Source organism: Nerophis ophidion, linkage group LG21 (genome assembly GCF_033978795.1).
Source record: "Nerophis ophidion isolate RoL-2023_Sa linkage group LG21, RoL_Noph_v1.0, whole genome shotgun sequence".
Taxonomy (NCBI): domain Eukaryota; kingdom Metazoa; phylum Chordata; class Actinopteri; order Syngnathiformes; family Syngnathidae; genus Nerophis; species Nerophis ophidion.
The window spans coordinates 6,478,951-6,506,174 of NC_084631.1; the positions used below are offsets into that span (position 1 = coordinate 6,478,951).

Below are 27,224 nucleotides of genomic sequence, written 5' to 3' on the forward strand. Positions count from 1 at the left end.
TGCACTGGACTCTCACTATTATGTTAGATCCACTATGAACTGGACTCTCACTATTATGTTGGATCCACTATGGACTGGACTCTCACTATTATGTTAGATCCACTATGGACTAGGCTCTCACTATTATGTTAGATCCACTATGGACTGGACTCTCACTATTATGTTAGATCCACTATGGACTGGACTCTCACTATTATGTTAGATCCACTATGGACTGGACTCTCACTATTATGTTAGATCTACTATGGACTGGACTCTCACTATTTTGTTGGATCTACTATGGACTGGACCCTCACTATTATGTTAGATCCACTACGCACTGGACTCTCACTATTATGTTAGATCCACTATGGACTAGGCTCTCACTATTATGTTGGATCCACTATGGACGGGACTCCCACTATTGTGTTAGATCCACTATGAACTGGACTCCCACTATTATGTTAGATCCACTATGGACTGGACTCTCACTATTATGTTAGATCCACTATGAACTGGACTCTCACTATTATGTTAGATCCACTATGCACTGGACTCTCACTATTATGTTAGATCCACTATGAACTGGACTCTCACTATTATGTTAGATCCACTATGGACTGGACTCTCACTATTATGTTAGATCCACTATGGACTGGACTCTCACTATTATGTTAGATCCACTATGGACTGGACTCTCACTATTATGTTAGATCCACAATGGACTGGACTCTCACTATTATGTTAGATCCACTATGGACTGGACTCTCACTATTATGTTAGATCCACTATAGACTGGACTCTCACTATTATGTTAGATCCACTATGAACTGGACTCCCACTATTATGTTAGATCCACAATGGACTGGACTCTCACTATTATGTTAGATCCACTATGGACTGGACTCTCACTATTATGTTAGATCGACTATGGACTGGACTCTCACTATTATGTTAGATCCACTATGGACTGGACTCTCACTATTATGTTAGATCCACTATGGACTGGACTCTCACTATTATGTTAGATCCACTATGGACTGGACTCTCACTATTATGTTAGATCCACTATGGACTGGACTCTCACTATTATGTTAGATCCACTATGGACTAGGCTCTCACTATTATGTTAGATCCACTATGGACGGGACTCCCACTATTGTGTTAGATCCACTATGAACTGGACTCTCACTATTATGTTAGATCCACTATGGACCGGACTCTCACTATTATATTAGATCCACTATGGACTGGACTCTCACCATTATGTTGGATCCACTATGAACTGGACTCTCACTATTATGTTGAATCCAATATGGACGGGACTCTCACTACTATGTTGGATCCACTATGGACTGGACTCTCATTATAATGTTAGATCCACTATGGACTGGACTCTCACTATTATGTTAGATCCACTATGGACTGGACTTTCACTATTATGTTAGATCCACTATGGACCGGACTCCCACTATTATGTTAGATCCCCTATGGACTGGACTCCCATTATTGTGTTAGATCCACTATGGACTAGACTCTCACTATTATGTTAGATCCCCTATGGACTGGACTCCCACTATTGTGTTAGATCCACTATGGACTGGACTCTCACTATTATGTTAGATCCACTATGGACTGGACTCTCACTATTATGTTAGATCCACCATGGACTGCACTCTCACTATTATGTTAGATCCACTATGGACTGGACTCTCACTATTATGTTAGATCCACTATGGACTGGACTCCCACTATTATGTTAGATCCACTATGGACTGGACTTTCACTATTATGTTAGATCCACTATGGACTGGACTCTCACTATTATGTTAGATCCACTATGGACTGGACTTTCACAATAATGTTGAATCCACCATGGACTGGACTTTCACTATTGTGTTAGATCTACTCTGAACTGGACTCTCACTATTATGTTAGATCCACTATGGACCGGACTCTCACTATTATGTTAGATCTACTATGAACTGGACTCTCACTATTATGTTAGATCCACTATGGACTGGACTCTCACTATTATGGTAGATCCACTATGGACTGGACTCTCACTTTTATGTTAGATCCACTATGGACTGGACTCTCACTATTATGTTAGATCCACTATGGACTGGACTCTCGTTATAATGTTAGATCCACTATGGACTGGACTCTCACTATTATGTTAGATCCACTATGAACTGGACTCCCACTATTATGTTAGATCCACTATGGACTGGACTCTCACTATTATGTTAGATCCACTATGGACTGGGTTTTCACTATTATGTTAGATCCACTATGGACTGGACTCCCACTATTATGTTAGATCCACTATGGACTGGACTCTCACTATTATGTTAGATCCACTATGGACTGCACTCTCCCTATTTTGTTAGATCCACTATGGACTGGACTCTCATTATTATGTTAGATCCACTATGGACTGGACTCTCACTATTATGTTAGATCTACTATGAACTGGACTCCCACTATTATGTTAGATCCACTATGGACTGGACTCTCACTATTATGTTAGATCCACTATGGACTGGACTCTCACTATTATGTTAGATCCACTATGGATTGGACTTTCACTATTATGTTAGATCCACTATGGACTGGACTCTCACTATTATGTTAGATCCACTATGGACTGGACTCTCGTTATAATGTTAGATCCACTATGGACTGGACTCTCACTATTATGTTAGATCCACTATGGACTGGACTTTCACTATTGTGTTAGATCTACTCTGAACTGGACTCTCACTATTATGTTAGATCCACTATGGACCGGACTCTCACTATTATGTTAGATCTACTATGAACTGGACTCTCACTATTATGTTGGATCCACTATGGACTGGACTCTCATTACAATGTTAGATCCACTATGGACTGGACTCTCACTATTATGTTAGATCCACTATGGACTGGACCCTCTTTATAATGTTAGATCCACTATGGACTGGACTCTCACTATTATGTTGGATCCACTATGAACTGGACTCCCACTATTATGTTAGATCCACTATGGACTGGACTCTCACTATTATGTTAGATCCACTATGGACTGCACTCTCACTATTTTGTTAGATCCACTATGGACTAGACTCTTACTATTATATTAGAGCCACAATGGACTGGACTCTCACTATTATGTTAGATCCACTATGGACTGGACTCTCACTATTATGTTAGATCCACTATGAACTGGACTCCCACTATTATGTTAGATCCACTATGGACTGGACTCTCACTATTATGTTAGATCCACTATGGACTGGACTCTCACTATTATGTTAGATCCACTATGGACTGGACTCTCACTATTATGTTAGATCCACTATGAACTGGACTCCCACTATTATGTTTGATCCACTATGGACTGGACTTTCACTATTATGTTAGATCCACTATGGACTGGACTTTCACTATTGTGTTAGATCTACTATGAACTGGACTCTCACTATTATGTTAGATCCACTATGGACCGGACTCTCACTATTATGTTAGATCTATTATGAACTGGACTCCCACTATTATGTTAGATCCACTATGGACTGGACTCTCATTATAATGTTAGATCCACTATGGACTGGACTCTCACTATTATGTTAGACCCATTATGGACTGGACTCTCACTATTATGTTAGATCCACTATGGACTGGACTCTCACTATTATGTTAGATCCACTATGGACTGGACTCTCACTATTATGTTAGATCCCCTATGGACTGGACTCCCATTATTGTGTTGGATCCACTATGGACTAGACTCTCACTATTATGTTAGATCCACTATGGACTGCACTCTCACTATTATGTTAGATCCACTATGGTCTGGAGTCTCACTATTATGTTAGATCCACTATGGACTGGACTCCCACTATTATGTTAGATCCACTATGGACTGGACTCCCACTATTATGTTAGATCCACTATGGACTGGACTCTCACTATTATGTTAGATCCACTATGGACTGGACTCTCACTATTATGTTAGATCCACTATGGACTGGACTCTCTCTATTATGTTAGATCCACTATGAACTGGACTCTTACTATTATGTTAGATCCACTATGCACTGGACTCTCACTATTATGTTAGATCCACTATGGACTGGACTCTCACTATTATGTTAGATCTACTATGGACTGGACTCTCACTATTTTGTTGGATCTACTATGGACTGGACTCTCACTATTATGTTAGATCCACTATGCACTGGACTCTCACTATTATGTTGGATCCACTATGGACTGGACTCCCACTATTATGTTAGATCCACTATGGACTGGACTCTCACTATTATATTAGATTCACTATGGACTGGACTCTCACTATTATGTTAGATCCACTATGGACTGGACTCTCACTATTATGTTAGATCTACTATGGACTGGACTCTCACTATTATGTTAGATCCACTATGGACTGGACTCTCACTATTATGTTAGATCCACTATGTACTGGACTCTCACTATTATGTTAGATCCACTATGGACTGGACTCTTACTATTATGTTAGATCCACTATGGACTGGACTCTCACTATTATGTTAGATCCACTATGCACTGGACTCTCACTATTATGTTAGATCCACTATGGACTGGACTCTTACTATTATGTTAGATCCACTATGGACTGGACTCTCACTATTATGTTAGATCCACTATGAACTGGAATCCCACTATTATGTTTGATCCACTATGGACTGGACTTTCACTATTATGTTAGATCCACTATGGATTGGACTTTCACTATAATGTTGAATCCACCATGGACTGGACTTTCACTATTGTGTTAGATCTACTATGAACTGGACTCTCACTATTATGTTAGATCCACTATGGACCGGACTCTCACTATTATGTTAGATCTATTATGAACTGGACTCCCACTATTATGTTAGATCCACTATGGACTGGACTCTCATTATAATGTTAGATCCACTATGGACTGGACTCTCACTATTATGTTAGACCCATTATGGACTGGACTCTCACTATTATGTTAGATCCACTATGGACTGGACTCTCACTATTATGTTAGATCTACTATGGACTGGACTCTCACTATTTTGTTGGATCTACTATGTACTGGACTCTCACTATTATGTTAGATCCACTATGCACTGGACTCTCACTATTATGTTAGATCCACTATGAACTGGTCTCTTACTATTATGTTAGATCCACTATGCACTGGACTCTCACTATTATGTTAGATCCACTATGGACTGGACTCTTACTATTATGTTAGATCCACTATGGACTGGACTCTCACTATTATGTTAGATCCACTATGGACTAGGCTCTCACTATTATGTTAGATCCACTATGGACTGGACTCTCACTATTATGTTAGATCCACTATGGACTGGACTCTCACTATTATGTTAGATCCACTATGGACTGGACTCTTACTATTATGTTAGATCCACTATGGACTGGACTCTCACTATTATGTTAGATCTACTATGGACTGGACTCTCACTATTTTGTTGGATCTACTATGGACTGGACTCTCACTATTATGTTAGATCCACTATGCACTGGACTCTCACTATTATGTTAGATCCACTATGGACTGGACTCCCACTATTATGTTAGATCCACTATGGACTGGACTCTCACTATTATGTTAGATTCACTATGGACTGGACTCTCACTATTATGTTAGATCCACTATGGACTGGACTCTCACTATTATGTTAGATCTACTATGGACTGGACTCTCACTATTATGTTAGATCCACTATGGACTGGACTCTCACTATTATGTTAGATCCACTATGGACTGGACTCTCACTATTATGTTAGATCCACTATGGACTGGACTCTTACTATTATGTTAGATCCACTATGGACTGGACTCTCACTATTATGTTAAATCCACTATGCACTGGACTCTCACTATTATGTTAGATCCACTATGGACTGAACTCTTACTATTATGTTAGATCCACTATGGACTGGACTCTCACTATTATGTTAGATCCACTATGAACTGGACTCCCACTATTATGTTTGATCCACTATGGACTGGACTTTCACTATTATGTTAGATCCACTATGGATTGGACTTTCACTATTATGTTGGATCCACTATGGATTGGACTTTCACTATAATGTTGAATCCACCATGGACTGGACTTTCACTATTGTGTTAGATCTACTATGAACTGGACTCTCACTATTATGTTAGATTCACAATGGACTAGGCTCTCACTATTATGTTAGATTCACTATGGACCGGACTCTCACTATTATGTTAGATCTATTATGAACTGGACTCCCACTATTATGTTAGATCCACTATGGACTGGACTCTCATTATAATGTTAGATCCACTATGGACTGGACTCTTACTATTATGTTAGACCCATTATGGACTGGACTCTCACTATTATGTTAGATCCACTATGGACTGGACTCTCACTATTATGTTAGATCCACTATGGACTGGACTCTCACTATTATGTTAGATCCATTATGGACTGGACTCTCGTTATAATGTTAGACCCACTATGGACTGGACTCTCACTATTATGTTGAATCCACTATGGACTAGACTCTCACTATTATGTTAGATCCACTATGAACTGGACTCCCACTATTATGTTAGATCCACTATGGACTGCACTCTCACTATTATGTTAGATCCACTATGGACTGGACTCTCACTATTATGTTAGATCCACTATGGACTGGACTCTCACTATTATGTTGGATCCACTATGGACTGGACTCTCACTATTATGTTAGATCCCCTATGGACTAGACTCTCACTATTATGTTAGATCCCCTATGGACTGGACTCCCATTATTGTGTTGGATCCACTATGGACTAGACTCTCACTATTATGTTAGATCCACTATGGACTGCACTCTCACTATTATGTTAGATCCACTATGGTCTGGAGTCTCACTATTATGTTAGATCCACTATGGACTGGACTCCCACTATTATGTTAGATGCACTATGGACTGGACTCCCACTGCTATGTTAGATCCACTATGGACTGGACTCCCACTATTATGTTAGATCCACTATGGACTGGACTCCCACTATTATGTTAGATCCACTATGGACTGGACTCTCACTATTATGTTAGATCCACTATGGACTGGACTCTCACTATTATGTTAGATCCACTATGGACTGGACTCTCTCTATTATGTTAGATCCACTATGAACTGGACTCTTACTATTATGTTAGATCCACTATGCACTGGACTCTCACTATTATGTTAGATCCACTATGGACTGGACTCTTACTATTATGTTAGATCCACTATGGACTGGACTCCCACTATTATGTTAGATCCACTATGGACTGGACTCTTACTATTATGTTAGATCCACTATGGACTGGACTCTCACTATTATGTTAGATCCACTATGGACTAGGCTCTCACTATTATGTTAGATCCACTATGGACTGGACTCTCACTATTATGTTAGATCCACTATGGACTGGACTCCCACTACTATGTTAGATCCACTATGGACTGGACTCTCACTATTATGTTAGATTCACTATGGACTGGACTCTCACTATTATGTTAGATCCACTATGAACTGGACTCCCACTATTATGTTAGATCCACTATGGACTGCACTCTCACTATTATGTTAGATCCACTATGGACTGGACTCTCACTATTATGTTAGATCCACTATGGACTGGACTCTCACTATTATGTTGGATCCACTATGGACTGGACTCTCACTATTATGTTAGATCCCCTATGGACTAGACTCTCACTATTATGTTAGATCCCCTATGGACTGGACTCCCATTATTGTGTTAGATCCACTATGGACTAGACTCTCACTATTATGTTGGATCCACTATGGACTGCACTCTCACTATTATGTTAGATCCACTATGGTCTGGAGTCTCACTATTATGTTAGATCCACTATGGACTGGACTCCCACTATTATGTTAGATGCACTATGGACTGGACTCCCACTGCTATGTTAGATCCACTATGGACTGGACTCCCACTATTATGTTAGATCCACTATGGACTGGACTCCCACTATTATGTTAGATCCACTATGGACTGGACTCTCACTATTATGTTGGATCCACTATGGACTGGACTCTCACTATTATGTTAGATCCACTATGGACTGGACTCTCTCTATTATGTTAGATCCACTATGAACTGGACTCTTACTATTATGTTAGATCCACCATGCACTGGACTCTCACTATTATGTTAGATCCACTATGGACTGGACTCTTACTATTATGTTAGATCCACTATGGACTGGACTCCCACTATTATGTTAGATCCACTATGGACTGGACTCTTACTATTATGTTAGATCCACTATGGACTGGACTCTCACTATTATGTTAGATCCACTATGGACTAGGCTCTCACTATTATGTTAGATCCACTATGGACTGGACTCTCACTATTATGTTAGATCCACTATGGACTGGACTCCCACTACTATGTTAGATCCACTATGGACTGGACTCTCACTATTATGTTAGATTCACTATGGACTGGACTCTCACTATTATGTTAGATCCACTATGGACTGGACTCTCACTATTATGTTAGATCTACTATGGACTGGACTCTCACTATTTTGTTGGATCTACTATGGACTGGACTCTCACTATTATGTTAGATCCACTATGCACTGGACTCTCACTATTATGTTAGATCTACTATGAACTGGACTCCCACTATTATGTTAGATCCACTATGGACTGGACTCTCATTATAATGTTAGATCCACTATGGACTGGACTCTCACTATTATGTTAGACCCACTATGGACTGGACTCTCACTATTATGTTAGATCCACTATGGACTGCACTCTCACTATTATGTTAGATCCACTATGGACTGGACTCCCACTATTATGTTAGATCCACTATGGACTGGACTCTCACTATTATGTTAGATCTACTATGGACTGGACTCTCACTATTTTGTTGGATCTACTATGGACTGGACTCTCACTATTATGTTAGATCCACTATGGACTGGACTCTCGTTATAATGTTAGACCCACTATGGACTGGACTCTCACTATTATGTTGAATCCACTATGGACTGGACTCTCACTATTATTTTAGATCCACTATGAACTGGACTCCCACTATTATGTTATATCCACTATGGACTGGACTCCCACTATTATGTTAGATCCACTATGGACTGGACTCTCACTATTATGTTAGATCCACTATGAACTGGACTCCCACTATTATGTTATATCCACTATGGACTGGACTCTCACTATTATGTTAGATCCACTATGAACTGGACTCCCACTATTATGTTAGATCCACTATGGACTGGACTCTCACTATTATGTTAGATCCACTATGAACTGGACTCCCACTATTATGTTATATCCACTATGGACTGGACTCTCACTATTATGTTAGATCCACTATGGACTGGACTCCCACTATTATGTTAGATCCACTATGAACTGGACTCCCACTATTATGTTATATCCACTATGGACTGGACTCTCACTATTATGTTAGATCCACTATGGACTGGACTCCCACTATTATGTTAGATCCACTATGGACTGGACTCTCACTATTATGTTGGATCTACTATGGACTGGACTCTCAATATTATGTTAGATGCCCTATGGACTAGACTCTCACTATTATGTTAGATCCCCTATGGACTGGACTCCCATTATTGTGTTAGATCCACTATGGACTAGACTCTCACTATTATGTTAGATCCCCTATGGACTGGACTCCCACTATTGTGTTAGATCCACTATGGACTGGACTCTCACTATTATGTTAGATCCACTCTGGACTGGACTCTCACTATTATGTTAGATCCACTATGGACTGCACTCTCACTATTATGTTAGATCCACTATGGTCTGGAGTCTCACTATTATGTTAGATCCACTATGGACTGGACTCCCACTATTATGTTAGATGCACTATGGACTGGACTCCCACTGCTATGTTAGATCCACTATGGACTGGACTCTCACTATTATGTTAGATCCACTATGGACTGGACTCTCACTATTATGTTAGATCCACTATGGACTGGACTCTCACTATTATGTTAGATTCACTATGGACTGGACTCTCACTATTATGTTAGATCCACTATGGACTGGACTCTCACTATTATGTTAGATCCACTATGGACTGGACTCTCACTATTATGTTAGATCTACTATGGACTGGACTCTCACTATTTTGTTGGATCTACTATGTACTGGACTTTCACTATTATGTTAGATCCACTATGAACTGGTCTCTTACTATTATGTTAGATCCACTATGCCCTGGACTCTCACTATTATGTTAGATCCACTATGGACTGGACTCTTACTATTATGTTAGATCCACTATGGACTGGACTCTCACTATTATGTTAGATCCACTATGGACTAGGCTCTCACTATTATGTTAGATCCACTATGGACTGGACTCTCACTATTATGTTAGATCCACTATGGACTGGACTCTCACTATTATGTTAGATCCACTATGGACTGGACTCTTACTATTATGTTAGATCCACTATGGACTGGACTCTCACTATTATGTTAGATCTACTATGGACTGGACTCTCACTATTTTGTTGGATCTACTATGGACTGGACTCTCACTATTATGTTAGATCCACTATGCACTGGACTCTCACTATTATGTTAGATCCACTATGGACTGGACTCCCACTATTATGTTAGATCCACTATGGACTGGACTCTCACTATTATGTTAGATTCACTATGGACTGGACTCTCACTATTATGTTAGATCCACTATGGACTGGACTCTCACTATTATGTTAGATCTACTATGGACTGGACTCTCACTATTATGTTAGATCCACTATGGACTGGACTCTAACTATCATGTTAGATCTACTATGGACTGGACTCTCACTATTATGTTAGATCCACTCTGGACTGGACTCTTACTATTATGTTAGATCCACTATGGACTGGACTCTCACTATTATGTTAGATCCACTATGCACTGGACTCTCACTATTATGTTAGATCCACTATGGACTGGACTCTTACTATTATGTTGGATCCACTATGGACTGGACTCTCACTATTATGTTAGATCCACTATGCACTGGACTCTCACTATTATGTTAGATCCACTATGGACTGGACTCTCACTATTATGTTAGATCCACTATGGACTGGACTCTCAATATTATGTTAGATCCACTATGAACTGGACTCCCACTATTATGTTAGATCCACTATGGACTGGACTCTCACTATTATGTTAGATCCACTATGGACTGGACTCTCACTATTATGTTAGATCCACTATGGACTGGACTCTCACTATTATGTTAGATCCACTATGAACTGGACTCCCACTATTATGTTAGATCCACTATGGACTGGACTTTCACTATTATGTTAGATCCACTATGGATTGGACTTTCACTATAATGTTGAATCCACCATGGACTGGACTTTCACTATTGTGTTAGATCTACTATGAACTGGACTCTCACTATTATGTTAGATCCACTATGGACCGGACTCTCACTATTATGTTAGATCTACTATGAACTGGACTCCCACTATTATGTTAGATCCACTATGGACTGGACTCTCATTATAATGTTAGATCCACTATGGACTGGACTCTCACTATTATGTTAGACCCACTATGGACTGGACTCTCACTATTATGTTAGATCCACTATGGACTGGACTCTCACTATTATGTTGGATCTACTATGGACTGGACTCTCAATATTATGTTAGATGCCCTATGGACTAGACTCTCACTATTATGTTAGATCCCCTATGGACTGGACTCCCATTATTGTGTTAGATCCACTATGGACTAGACTCTCACTATTATGTTAGATCCCCTATGGACTGGACTCCCACTATTGTGTTAGATCCACTATGGACTGGACTCTCACTATTATGTTAGATCCACTATGGACTGGACTCTCACTATTATGTTAGATCCACTATGGACTGCACTCTCACTATTATGTTAGATCCACTATGGTCTGGAGTCTCACTATTATGTTAGATCCACTATGGACTGGACTCCCACTATTATGTTAGATGCACTATGGACTGGACTCCCACTGCTATGTTAGATCCACTATGGACTGGACTCTCACTATTATGTTAGATCCACTATGGACTGGACTCTCACTATTATGTTAGATCCACTATGGACTGGACTCTCACTATTATGTTAGATTCACTATGGACTGGACTCTCACTATTATGTTAGATCCACTATGGACTGGACTCTCACTATTATGTTAGATCCACTATGGACTGGACTCTCACTATTATGTTAGATCTACTATGGACTGGACTCTCACTATTTTGTTGGATCTACTATGTACTGGACTTTCACTATTATGTTAGATCCACTATGAACTGGTCTCTTACTATTATGTTAGATCCACTATGCCCTGGACTCTCACTATTATGTTAGATCCACTATGGACTGGACTCTTACTATTATGTTAGATCCACTATGGACTGGACTCTCACTATTATGTTAGATCCACTATGGACTAGGCTCTCACTATTATGTTAGATCCACTATGGACTGGACTCTCACTATTATGTTAGATCCACTATGGACTGGACTCTCACTATTATGTTAGATCCACTATGGACTGGACTCTTACTATTATGTTAGATCCACTATGGACTGGACTCTCACTATTATGTTAGATCTACTATGGACTGGACTCTCACTATTTTGTTGGATCTACTATGGACTGGACTCTCACTATTATGTTAGATCCACTATGCACTGGACTCTCACTATTATGTTAGATCCACTATGGACTGGACTCCCACTATTATGTTAGATCCACTATGGACTGGACTCTCACTATTATGTTAGATTCACTATGGACTGGACTCTCACTATTATGTTAGATCCACTATGGACTGGACTCTCACTATTATGTTAGATCTACTATGGACTGGACTCTCACTATTATGTTAGATCCACTATGGACTGGACTCTAACTACCATGTTAGATCTACTATGGACTGGACTCTCACTATTATGTTAGATCCACTCTGGACTGGACTCTTACTATTATGTTAGATCCACTATGGACTGGACTCTCACTATTATGTTAGATCCACTATGCACTGGACTCTCACTATTATGTTAGATCCACTATGGACTGGACTCTTACTATTATGTTGGATCCACTATGGACTGGACTCTCACTATTATGTTAGATCCACTATGCACTGGACTCTCACTATTATGTTAGATCCACTATGGACTGGACTCTCACTATTATGTTAGATCCACTATGGACTGGACTCTCAATATTATGTTAGATCCACTATGAACTGGACTCCCACTATTATGTTAGATCCACTATGGACTGGACTCTCACTATTATGTTAGATCCACTATGGACTGGACTCTCACTATTATGTTAGATCCACTATGAACTGGACTCCCACTATTATGTTAGATCCACTATGGACTGGACTTTCACTATTATGTTAGATCCACTATGGATTGGACTTTCACTATAATGTTGAATCCACCATGGACTGGACTTTCACTATTGTGTTAGATCTACTATGAACTGGACTCTCACTATTATGTTAGATCCACTATGGACCGGACTCTCACTATTATGTTAGATCTACTATGAACTGGACTCCCACTATTATGTTAGATCCACTATGGACTGGACTCTCATTATAATGTTAGATCCACTATGGACTGGACTCTCACTATTATGTTAGACCCACTATGGACTGGACTCTCACTATTATGTTAGATCCACTATGGACTGGACTCTCACTATTATGTTAGATCCACTATGGACTGGACTCTCACTATTATGTTAGATCCACTATGGACTGGACTCTCGTTATAATGTTAGACCCACTATGGACTGGACTCTCACTATTATGTTGAATCCACTATGGACTGGACTCTCACTATTATGTTATATCCACTATGGACTGGACTCCCACTATTATGTTAGATCCACTATGGACTGGACTCTCACTATTATGTTAGATCCACTATGGACTGGACTCTCACTATTATGTTAGATCCACTATGGACTGGACTCTCACTATTATGTTGGATCCACTATGGACTGGACTCTCACTATTATGTTAGATCCCCTATGGACTAGACTCTCACTATTATGTTAGATCCCCTATGGACTGGACTCCCATCATTGTGTTAGATCCACTATGGACTAGACTCTCACTATTATGTTAGATCCCCTATGGACTGGACTCCCACTATTGTGTTAGATCCACTATGGACTGGACTCTCACTATTATGTTAGATCCACTATGGACTGGACTCTCACTATTATGTTAGATCCACTATGGACTGCACTCTCACTATTATGTTAGATCCACTATGGTCTGGAGTCTCACTATTATGTTAGATCCACTATGGACTGGACTCCCACTATTATGTTAGATACACTATGGACTGGACTCCCACTGCTATGTTAGATCCACTATGGACTGGACTCCCACTATTATGTTAGATCCACTATGGACTGGACTCTCACTATTATGTTAGATTCACTATGGACTGGACTCTCACTATTATGTTAGATCCACTATGGACTGGACTCTCACTATTATGTTAGATCCACTATGGACTGGACTCTCACTATTATGTTAGATCTACTATGGACTGGACTCTCACTATTTTGTTGGATCTACTATGTACTGGACTCTCACACTATTATGTTAGATCCACTATGCACTGGACTCTCACTATTATGTTAGATCCACTATGAACTGGACTCTTACTATTATGTTAGATCCACTATGCACTGGACTCTCACTATTATGTTAGATCCACTATGGACTGGACTCTTACTATTATGTTAGATCCACTATGGACTGGACTCTCACTATTATGTTAGATCCACTATGGACTAGGCTCTCACTATTATGTTAGATCCACTATGGACTGGACTCTCACTATTATGTTAGATCCACTATGGACTGGACTCCCACTACTATGTTAGATCCACTATGGACTGGACTCTCACTATTATGTTGGATTCACTATGGACTGGACTCTCACTATTATGTTAGATCCACTATGGACTGGACTCTCACTATTATGTTAGAACCACTATGGACTGGACTCTCACTATTATGTTAGATCTACTATGGACTGGACTCTCACTATTTTGTTGGATCTACTATGGACTGGACCCTCACTATTATGTTAGATCCACTATGCACTGGACTCTCACTATTATGTTAGATCCACTATGCACTGGACTCTCACTATTATGTTGGATCCACTATGGACGGGACTCCCACTATTGTGTTGGATCCACTATGGACTGGACTCTCACTATTATGTTAGATCCACTATGCACTGGACTCTCACTATTATGTTAGATCCACTATGAACTGGACTCTCACTATTATGTCAGATCCACTATGCACTGGACTCTCACTATTATGTTAGATCCACTATGGACTGGACTCTTACTATTATGTTAGATCCACTATGGACTGGACTCTCACTATTATGTTAGATCCACTATGGACTAGGCTCTCACTATTATGTTAGATCCACTATGGACTGGACTCTCACTATTATGTTAGATCCACTATGGACTAGGCTCTCACTATTATGTTAGACCCACTATGGACTGGACTCCCACTACTATGTTAGATCCACTATGGACTGGACTCTCACTATTATGTTAGATCCACTATAGACTGGACTCTCACTATTATGTTAGATCCACTATGAACTGGACTCCCACTATTATGTTAGATCCACTATGGACTGGACTCTCACTATTATGTTAGATCCACTATGGACTGGACTCTCACTATTATGTTAGATCGACTATGGACTGGACTCTCACTATTATGTTAGATCCACTATGGACTGGACTCTCACTATTATGTTAGATCCACTATGGACTGGACTCTCACTATTATGTTAGATCCACTATGGACTGGACTCTCACTATTATGTTAGACCCACTATGGACTGGACTCCCACTACTATGTTAGATCCACTATGGACTGGACTCTCACTATTATGTTAGATCCACTATAGACTGGACTCTCACTATTATGTTAGATCCACTATGAACTGGACTCCCACTATTATGTTAGATCCACTATGGACTGGACTCTCACTATTATGTTAGATCCACTATGGACTGGACTCTCACTATTATGTTAGATCGACTATGGACTGGACTCTCACTATTATGTTAGATCCACTATGGACTGGACTCTCACTATTATGTTAGATCCACTATGGACTGGACTCTCACTATTATGTTAGATCCACTATGGACTGGACTCTCACTATTATGTTAGATCCACTATGGACTGGACTCTCACTATTATGTTAGATCCACTATGGACTAGGCTCTCACTATTATGTTAGATCCACTATGGACTGGACTCTCACTATTATGTTAGATCCACTATGGACTGGACTCTCACTATTATGTTAGATCCACTATGGACTGGACTCTTACTATTATGTTAGATCCACTATGGACTGGACTCTCACTATTATGTTAGATCTACTATGGACTGGACTCTCACTATTTTGTTGGATCTACTATGGACTGGACTCTCACTATTATGTTAGATCCACTATGCACTGGACTCTCACTATTATGTTAGATCCACTATGGACTGGACTCCCACTATTATGTTAGATCCACTATGGACTGGACTCTCACTATTATGTTAGATTCACTATGGACTGGACTCTCACTATTATGTTAGATCCACTATGGACTGGACTCTCACTATTATGTTAGATCTACTATGGACTGGACTCTCACTATTATGTTAGATCCACTATGGACTGGACTCTAACTACCATGTTAGATCTACTATGGACTGGACTCTCACTATTATGTTAGATCCACTCTGGACTGGACTCTTACTATTATGTTAGATCCACTATGGACTGGACTCTCACTATTATGTTAGATCCACTATGCACTGGACTCTCACTATTATGTTAGATCCACTATGGACTGGACTCTTACTATTATGTTGGATCCACTATGGACTGGACTCTCACTATTATGTTAGATCCACTATGCACTGGACTCTCACTATTATGTTAGATCCACTATGGACTGGACTCTCACTATTATGTTAGATCCACTATGGACTGGACTCTCAATATTATGTTAGATCCACTATGAACTGGACTCCCACTATTATGTTAGATCCACTATGGACTGGACTCTCACTATTATGTTAGATCCACTATGGACTGGACTCTCACTATTATGTTAGATCCACTATGAACTGGACTCCCACTATTATGTTAGATCCACTATGGACTGGACTTTCACTATTATGTTAGATCCACTATGGATTGGACTTTCACTATAATGTTGAATCCACCATGGACTGGACTTTCACTATTGTGTTAGATCTACTATGAACTGGACTCTCACTATTATGTTAGATCCACTATGGACCGGACTCTCACTATTATGTTAGATCTACTATGAACTGGACTCCCACTATTATGTTAGATCCACTATGGACTGGACTCTCATTATAATGTTAGATCCACTATGGACTGGACTCTCACTATTATGTTAGACCCACTATGGACTGGACTCTCACTATTATGTTAGATCCACTATGGACTGGACTCTCACTATTATGTTAGATCCACTATGGACTGGACTCTCACTATTATGTTAGATCCACTATGGACTGGACTCTCGTTATAATGTTAGACCCACTATGGACTGGACTCTCACTATTATGTTGAATCCACTATGGACTGGACTCTCACTATTATGTTAAATCCACTATGGACTGGACTCCCACTATTATGTTAGATCCACTATGGACTGGACTCTCACTATTATGTTAGATCCACTATGGACTGGACTCTCACTATTATGTTAGATCCACTATGGACTGGACTCTCACTATTATGTTGGATCCACTATGGACTGGACTCTCACTATTATGTTAGATCCCCTATGGACTAGACTCTCACTATTATGTTAGATCCCCTATGGACTGGACTCCCATTATTGTGTTAGATCCACTATGGACTAGACTCTCACTATTATGTTAGATCCCCTATGGACTGGACTCCCACTATTGTGTTAGATCCACTATGGACTGGACTCTCACTATTATGTTAGATCCACTATGGACTGGACTCTCACTATTATGTTAGATCCACTATGGACTGCACTCTCACTATTATGTTAGATCCACTATGGTCTGGAGTCTCACTATTATGTTAGATCCACTATGGACTGGACTCCCACTATTATGTTAGATACACTATGGACTGGACTCCCACTGCTATGTTAGATCCACTATGGACTGGACTCCCACTATTATGTTAGATCCACTATGGACTGGACTCTCACTATTATGTTAGATTCACTATGGACTGGACTCTCACTATTATGTTAGATCCACTATGGACTGGACTCTCACTATTATGTTAGATCCACTATGGACTGGACTCTCACTATTATGTTAGATCTACTATGGACTGGACTCTCACTATTTTGTTGGATCTACTATGTACTGGACTCTCACACTATTATGTTAGATCCACTATGCACTGGACTCTCACTATTATGTTAGATCCACTATGAACTGGACTCTTACTATTATGTTAGATCCACTATGCACTGGACTCTCACTATTATGTTAGATCCACTATGGACTGGACTCTTACTATTATGTTAGATCCACTATGGACTGGACTCTCACTATTATGTTAGATCCACTATGGACTAGGCTCTCACTATTATGTTAGATCCACTATGGACTGGACTCTCACTATTATGTTAGATCCACTATGGACTGGACTCCCACTACTATGTTAGATCCACTATGGACTGGACTCTCACTATTATGTTGGATTCACTATGGACTGGACTCTCACTATTATGTTAGATCCACTATGGACTGGACTCTCACTATTATGTTAGAACCACTATGGACTGGACTCTCACTATTATGTTAGATCTACTATGGACTGGACTCTCACTATTTTGTTGGATCTACTATGGACTGGACCCTCACTATTATGTTAGATCCACTATGCACTGGACTCTCACTATTATGTTAGATCCACTATGCACTGGACTCTCACTATTATGTTGGATCCACTATGGACGGGACTCCCACTATTGTGTTAGATCCACTATGGACTGGACTCTCACTATTATGTTAGATCCACTATGCACTGGACTCTCACTATTATGTTAGATCCACTATGAACTGGACTCTCACTATTATGTCAGATCCACTATGCACTGGACTCTCACTATTATGTTAGATCCACTATGGACTGGACTCTTACTATTATGTTAGATCCACTATGGACTGGACTCTCACTATTATGTTAGATCCACTATGGACTAGGCTCTCACTATTATGTTAGATCCACTATGGACTGGACTCTCACTATTATGTTAGATCCACTATGGACTAGGCTCTCACTATTATGTTAGACCCACTATGGACTGGACTCCCACTACTATGTTAGATCCACTATGGACTGGACTCTCACTATTATGTTAGATCCACTATAGACTGGACTCTCACTATTATGTTAGATCCACTATGAACTGGACTCCCACTATTATGTTAGATCCACTATGGACTGGACTCTCACTATTATGTTAGATCCACTATGGACTGGACTCTCACTATTATGTTAGATCGACTATGGACTGGACTCTCACTATTATGTTAGATCCACTATGGACTGGACTCTCACTATTATGTTAGATCCACTATGGACTGGACTCTCACTATTATGTTAGATCCACTATGGACTGGACTCTCACTATTATGTTAGACCCACTATGGACTGGACTCCCACTACTATGTTAGATCCACTATGGACTGGACTCTCACTATTATGTTAGATCCACTATAGACTGGACTCTCACTATTATGTTAGATCCACTATGAACTGGACTCCCACTATTATGTTAGATCCACTATGGACTGGACTCTCACTATTATGTTAGATCCACTATGGACTGGACTCTCACTATTATGTTAGATCGACTATGGACTGGACTCTCACTATTATGTTAGATCCACTATGGACTGGACTCTCACTATTATGTTAGATCCACTATGGACTGGACTCTCACTATTATGTTAGATCCACTATGGACTGGACTCTCACTATTATGTTAGATCCACTATGGACTGGACTCTCACTATTATGTTAGATCCACTATGGACTAGGCTCTCACTATTATGTTAGATTCACTATGGACGGGACTCCCACTATTGTGTTAGATCCACTATGAACTGGACTCTCACTATTATGTTAGATCCACTATGGACCGGACTCACACTATTATATTAGATCCACTATGGACTGGACTCTCACTATTATGTTGGATCCACTATGAACTGGACTCTCACTATTATGTTAAATCCAATATGGACGGGACTCTCACTACTATGTTGGATCCACAATGGACTGGACTCTCATTATAATGTTAGATCCACTATGGACTGGACTCTCACTATTATGTTGGATCCACTATGGACTGGACTTTCACTATTATGTTAGATCCACTATGGACTGGACTCCCACTATTATGTTAGATCCACTATGGACTGGACTCTCACTATTATGTTAGATCCACTATGGACTGGACTTTCACTATTATGTTAGATCGACTATGGACCGGACTCCCACTATTATGTTAGATCCACTATGGACCGGACTCCCACTATTATGTTAGATCCACTATGGACTGGACTCTCACTATTATGTTAGATCCACTATGGGCTGCACTCTCACTATTTTGTTTGATCCACTATGGACTGGACTCTTACTATTATGTTAGATCCACTATGGACTGGACTCTCACTATTATGTTAGATCCACTATGGACTGGACTCTCACTATTATGTTAGATCCACTATGGACTGGACTCTCACTATTATGTTGGATCTACTATGGACTGGACTCTCACTATTATGTTAGATCCACTATGGACTGCACTCTCACTATTTTGTTTGATCCACTATGGACTGGACTCTTACTATTATGTTAGATCCACTATGGACTGGACTCTTACTATTATGTTAGATCCACTATGGACTGGACTCCCATTATTTTGTTAGATGCACTATGGACTGGACTCCCACTGCTATGTTAGATCCACTATGGACTGGACTCTCACTATTATGTTAGATTCACTATGGACTGGACTCTCACTATTATGTTAGATCCACTATGGACTGGACTCTCACTATTATGTTAGATTCACTATGGACTGGACTCTCACTATTATGTTAGATCCACTATGGACTGGACTCTCACTATTATGTTAGATCCACTATGGACTGGACTCTCACTATTATGTTAGATCTACTATGTACTGGACTCTCACTATTTTGTTGGATCTACTATGTACTGGACTCTCACTATTATGTTAGATCCACTATGCACTGGACTCTCACTATTATGTTAGATCCACTATGAACTGGTCTCTTACTATTATGTTAGATCCACTATGCACTGGACTCTCACTATTATGTTAGATCCACTATGGACTGGACTCTTACTATTATGTTAGATCCACTATGGACTGGACTCTCACTATTATGTTAGATCCACTATGGACTAGGCTCTCACTATTATGTTAGATCCACTATGGACTGGACTCTCACTATTATGTTAGATCCACTATGGACTGGACTCTCACTATTATGTTAGATCCACTATGGACTGGACTCTTACTATTATGTTAGATCCACTATGGACTGGACTCTCACTATTATGTTAGATCTACTATGGACTGGACTCTCACTATTTTGTTGGATCTACTATGGACTGGACTCTCACTATTATGTTAGATCCACTATGCACTGGACTCTCACTATTATGTTAGATCCACTATGGACTGGACTCTCACTATTATGTTAGATCCACTATGAACTGGACTCTCACTATTATGTTAGATCTACTATGGACTGGACTCTCACTATTATGTTAGATCCACTATGGACTGGACTCTCACTATTATGTTAGATCCACTATGGACTGGACTCTCACTATTATGTTAGATCCACTATGGACTGGACTCTCACTATTATGTTAGATCCACTATGCACTGGACTCTCACTATTATGTTAGATCCACTATGGACTGGACTCTTACTATTATGTTAGATCCACTATGGACTGGACTCTCACTATTATGTTAGATCCACTATGGACTGGACTCTCACTATTATGTTAGATCCACTATGAACTGGACTCCCACTATTATGTTAGATCCACTATGGACTGGACTCTCACTATTATGTTAGATCCACTATGGACTGGACTCTCACTATTATGTTAGATCCACTATGAACTGGACTTTCACTATTATGTTAGATCCACTATGGATTGGACTTTCACTATAATGTTGAATCCACCATGGACTGGACTTTCACTATTATGTTAGATCCACTATGGACTGGACTCTCACTATTATGTTAGATCCACTATGGACTGGACTCTCACTATTATGTTAGATCCACTATGGACTGGACTCTCACTATTATGTTAGATCCACTATGGACTGGACTCTCGTTATAATGTTAGACCCACTATGGACTGGACTCTCACTATTATGTTGAATCCACTATGGACTGGACTCTCACTATTATGTTAGATCCACTATGAACTGGACTCCCACTATTATGTTATATCCACTATGGACTGGACTCCCACTATTATGTTAGATCCACTATGGACTGCACTCTCACTATTATGTTAGATCCACTATGGACTGGACTCTCACTATTATGTTAGATCCACTATGGACTGGACTCTCACTATTATGTTGGATCCACTATGGACTGGACTCTCACTATTATGTTAGATCCCCTATGGACTAGACTCTCACTATTATGTTAGATCCCTTATGGACTGGACTCCCATTATTGTGTTAGATCCACTATGGACTAGACTCTCACTATTATGTTAGATCCCCTATGGACTGGACTCCCACTGCTATGTTAGATCCACTATGGACTGGACTCCCACTATTATGTTAGATCCACTATGGACTGGACTCTCACTATTATGTTAGATCCACTATGGACTGGACTCTCACTATTATGTTAGATCCACTATGGACTGGACTCTCACTATTATGTTAGATCCACTATGGACTGCACTCTCACTATTATGTTAGATCCACTATGGTCTGGAGTCTCACTATTATGTTAGATCCACTATGGACTGGACTCCCACTATTATGTTAGATGCACTATGGACTGGACTCCCACTGCTATGTTAGATCCACTATGGACCGGACTCCCACTATTATGTTAGATCCACTATGGACTGGACTCTCACTATTATGTTAGATTCACTATGGACTGGACTCTCACTATTATGTTAGATCCACTATGGACTGGACTCTCACTATTATGTTAGATCCACTATGGACTGGACTCTCACTATTATGTTAGATCTACTATGGACTGGACTCTCACTATTTTGTTGGATCTACTATGGACTGGACTCTCACTATTATGTTAGATCCACTATGCACTGGACTCTCACTATTATGTTAGATCCACTATGGACTGGACTCTCACTATTATGTTAGATCCACTCTGAACTGGACTCTTACTATTATGTTAGATCCACTATGCACTGGACTCTCACTATTATGTTAGATCCACTATGGACTGGACTCTTACTATTATGTTAGATCCACTATGGACTGGACTCTCACTATTATGTTAGATCCACTATGGACTAGGCTCTCACTATTATGTTAGATCCACTATGGACTGGACTCTCACTATTATGTTAGATCCACTATGGACTAGGCTCTCACTATTATGTTAGATTCACTATGCACTGGACTCTCACTATTATGTTAGATCCACTATGAACTGGACTCTTACTATTATGTTAGATCCACTATGCACTGGACTCTCACTATTATGTTAGATCCACTATGGACTGGACTCTTACTATTATGTTAGATCCACTATGGACTGGACTCTCACTATTATGTTAGATCCACTATGGACTAGGCTCTCACTATTATGTTAGATCCACTATGGACTGGACTCTCACTATTATGTTGGATCCACTATGGACTGGACTCCCACTACTATGTTAGATCCACTATGGACTGGACTCTCACTATTATGTTAGATTCACTATGGACTGGACTCTCACTATTATGTTAGATCCACTATGGACTGGACTCTCACTATTATGTTAGATCCACTATGGACTGGACTCTCACTATTTTGTTAGATCTACTATGGACTGGACTCTCACTATTTTGTTGGATCCACTATGGACTGGACTCTCACTATTATGTTAGATCCACTATGGACTGGACTCTCACTATTATGTTAGATCCACTATTAACTGGACTCTCACTATTATGTTAGATCCACTATGGACTGGACTCTCACTATTATGTTAGATCCACTATTAACTGGACTCTCACTATCATGTTAGATCCACTATGGACTGGACTCCCACTATTATGTTAGATCCATTATGGACTGGACTCTCACTATTATGTTAGATCCACTATGGACTGGACTCTCACTCTTATGTTAGATCCACTATGGACTGGACTCTCACTATTATGTCAGATCCACTATGGACTGGACTCTCACTATTATGTTAGATCCACTATGGACTGGACTCTCAGTATTATGTTAGATCCATTCGACGTCCTTTCCACCCGTCTCCCACATCTGCGGTCCTCTCCAAGGTTTCTCATTGTCATCCCACTGGGTTGAGTTTTTCCTTGCCCTGATGTGGGATCTGAACCGGGGATGTCGTGGTGGCTTGTGCAGCCCTTTGAGACACTAGTGATTTAGGGCTATAAGAATAAACATTGATTGATTGATTCATTGATTTACACAGGTGAAATTGATTAGACGAATGTCGGGTTGGGAAACTGGCGGTGAAAAAATGTTTTGATCACTTGAGCTTAGTTGTGTTTATAGCTTTTTTGTGTAGTTAAAAAGAAAACTTTTTTTTGTGCAAATAAATCTATTTTCGGAGAGACTTAAAGGCCTACTGAAAGCCACTACTAGCGACCACGCAGTCTGATAGTTTATATATCAATGATGAAATATTAACATTGCAACACATGCCAATACGGCCTTTTTACTTTACTAAATTGCAATTTTAAATTTCCCACAAAGTGTCGTGTTGAAAACGTCGCGGCATGATGACTCGTGCGTTTGACGTCACCGGTTGTCATTATTTTCCAGCCCGATCCAAGCTATAAGTAGTCTGCTTTAATCGCATAATTACACAGTATTCTGGACATCTGTGTTGCTGAATCTTTTGCAATTTGTTCAATTAATAATGGAGAAGTCAAAGTAGAAAGATGGAGGCGGGAAGCTTTTAGCCTTTAGCCACACAAACACACGGTGTTTCCTTGTTTAAAATTCCCGAAGATGAAGCTTTACTATGGATCAGAGCGGTCAAGCGAACATGGATCCCGACTACATGTCAACCGGCAGTTTTCGGTGAGAAAATTGTGGTAATAAGTCGCCTCTTACCGGAGACATCGGCGGAGCTTCCGTCCTGCTGCAGCTGCCGTGACTTCCCTCAGAGACTTTGGCGTCAACACAGAGGGCGGCATAGCTCGGTTGGTAGAGTGGCTGTGCCAGCAACTTGAGGGTTGCAGGTTCGATTCCCGCTTGTGCCATCCTAGTCACTGCCGTTGTGTCCTTGGGCAAGACACTTTACCCACCTGCTCCCAGTGCCACCCACACTGGTTTAAATGTAACTTAGATATTGGGTGTCACTATGTAAAGCGCTTTGAGTCACTTGAGAAAAAGCGCTATATAAATATACTTCACTTCACTTCACACCCGTGGCCACACCCTTCCGACTTTCAGGTACTATTCAACTCACTAAAACACTAGCAACACAATAGCAGATAAGGGAGTTCCCAGAATTATCGTAGTAAATGTGTCTAATAACATCTGAATCGCTCGCACTGCAATCGCCTTTTTTTTTCTTTTTCTAGTCCTTCACCCTAAATTTCCTCATCCAGAAATCTTTCATCCTCGCTCAAATTAATGGGGAAATTGTTGCTTTCGTGGTCCTAATAGTTCTAGCTCAGGGGTCACCAATGCGGTGCCCGCGGGCACCAGGTAGCCCATAAGGACCAGAAGAGTCGCCCGCTGGCCTGTTCTAAAAATAGCTCGAATAGCAGCACTTACCAGTGAGCTGCCTCTATTTTTTAAATTGTATTTATTTACTAGCAAGCTGGGCTCGCTTTGCTCAACATTTTTAATTCTAAGAGACAAAACTCCTTGTAACTTTCAGAAAGACAATTTTAGAGAAAAAATACAACCTTAAAAATGATTTTAGGATTTTTAAACACATATACCTTTTAATTTTTAAATTCCTTCCTCTTGTTTTCTGACAATTTAAATCAAGGTTCAAGTATTGTTTTTTTTTATTGTAAAGAATAATAAATACATTTTAATTTAATTCTTCATTTTAGCTTCTGTTTTTTCGATAAAGAATATTTGTGAAATATTTCTTCAAATTTATGATTAAAATTCAAAACAATTATTCTGGCAAATCTAGAAAATCTGGAGAATCAAATTTAAATCTTATTTTAAAGTCTTTTTAATTTCTTTTAAAAATTTTTTTTAGGAAAATCTAGAAGAAATAGTTATTTGTCTTTGTTAAAAATATAGCTTGGTCCAATTTGTTATATATTCTAACAAAGTGCAGATTGGATTTTAACCTATTTAAAACATGTCATCAAAATTCTAAAAATAATCTTAATCAGGAAAAATTTCTAATGATGTTCTGTAAATTCTTTTTTTTAATTTTTTCAAAAAAAGATTCGAATTAGCTAGTTTTCCTCTTCATTTTTTTCGGTTGAATTTTAAAGAGTTGAAATTGAAGATAAACTATGTTTTAAAAATTTAATTTTCATTTTTTTCGTGTTTTCTCCTCTTTTAAACTGTTCAATTAAGTGTTTTTCTCATAATTTATTCTCTACAAAAAACCTTCCGTAAAAGGAAAAAAAAAATGTACGAGGTAATGACGGACAGAAATAAATTGAGCAAATTGGCTATTTCTGGCAATTTACTTAAGAGTGTATCAAACTGGTAGCCCTTCGCATTAATCAGTACCCAAGAAGTAGCTCTTGGTGTCAAAAAGGTTGCTGACCCCTGCTCTAGCTGCTGGTGGCCATGAT

At 39.7% G+C, this 27,224-nt stretch overlaps 1 protein-coding gene across 1 annotated transcript in view; it reads left to right on the forward strand.

Moving 5' to 3' along the window:
• The window catches only part of LOC133540244 (neuronal acetylcholine receptor subunit alpha-7-like), an 80,884-nt gene that overhangs the window by 52,174 nt on the left and 1,486 nt on the right, over positions 1–27,224 (forward strand). The gene's annotated exons all lie outside the window — the stretch shown is intronic.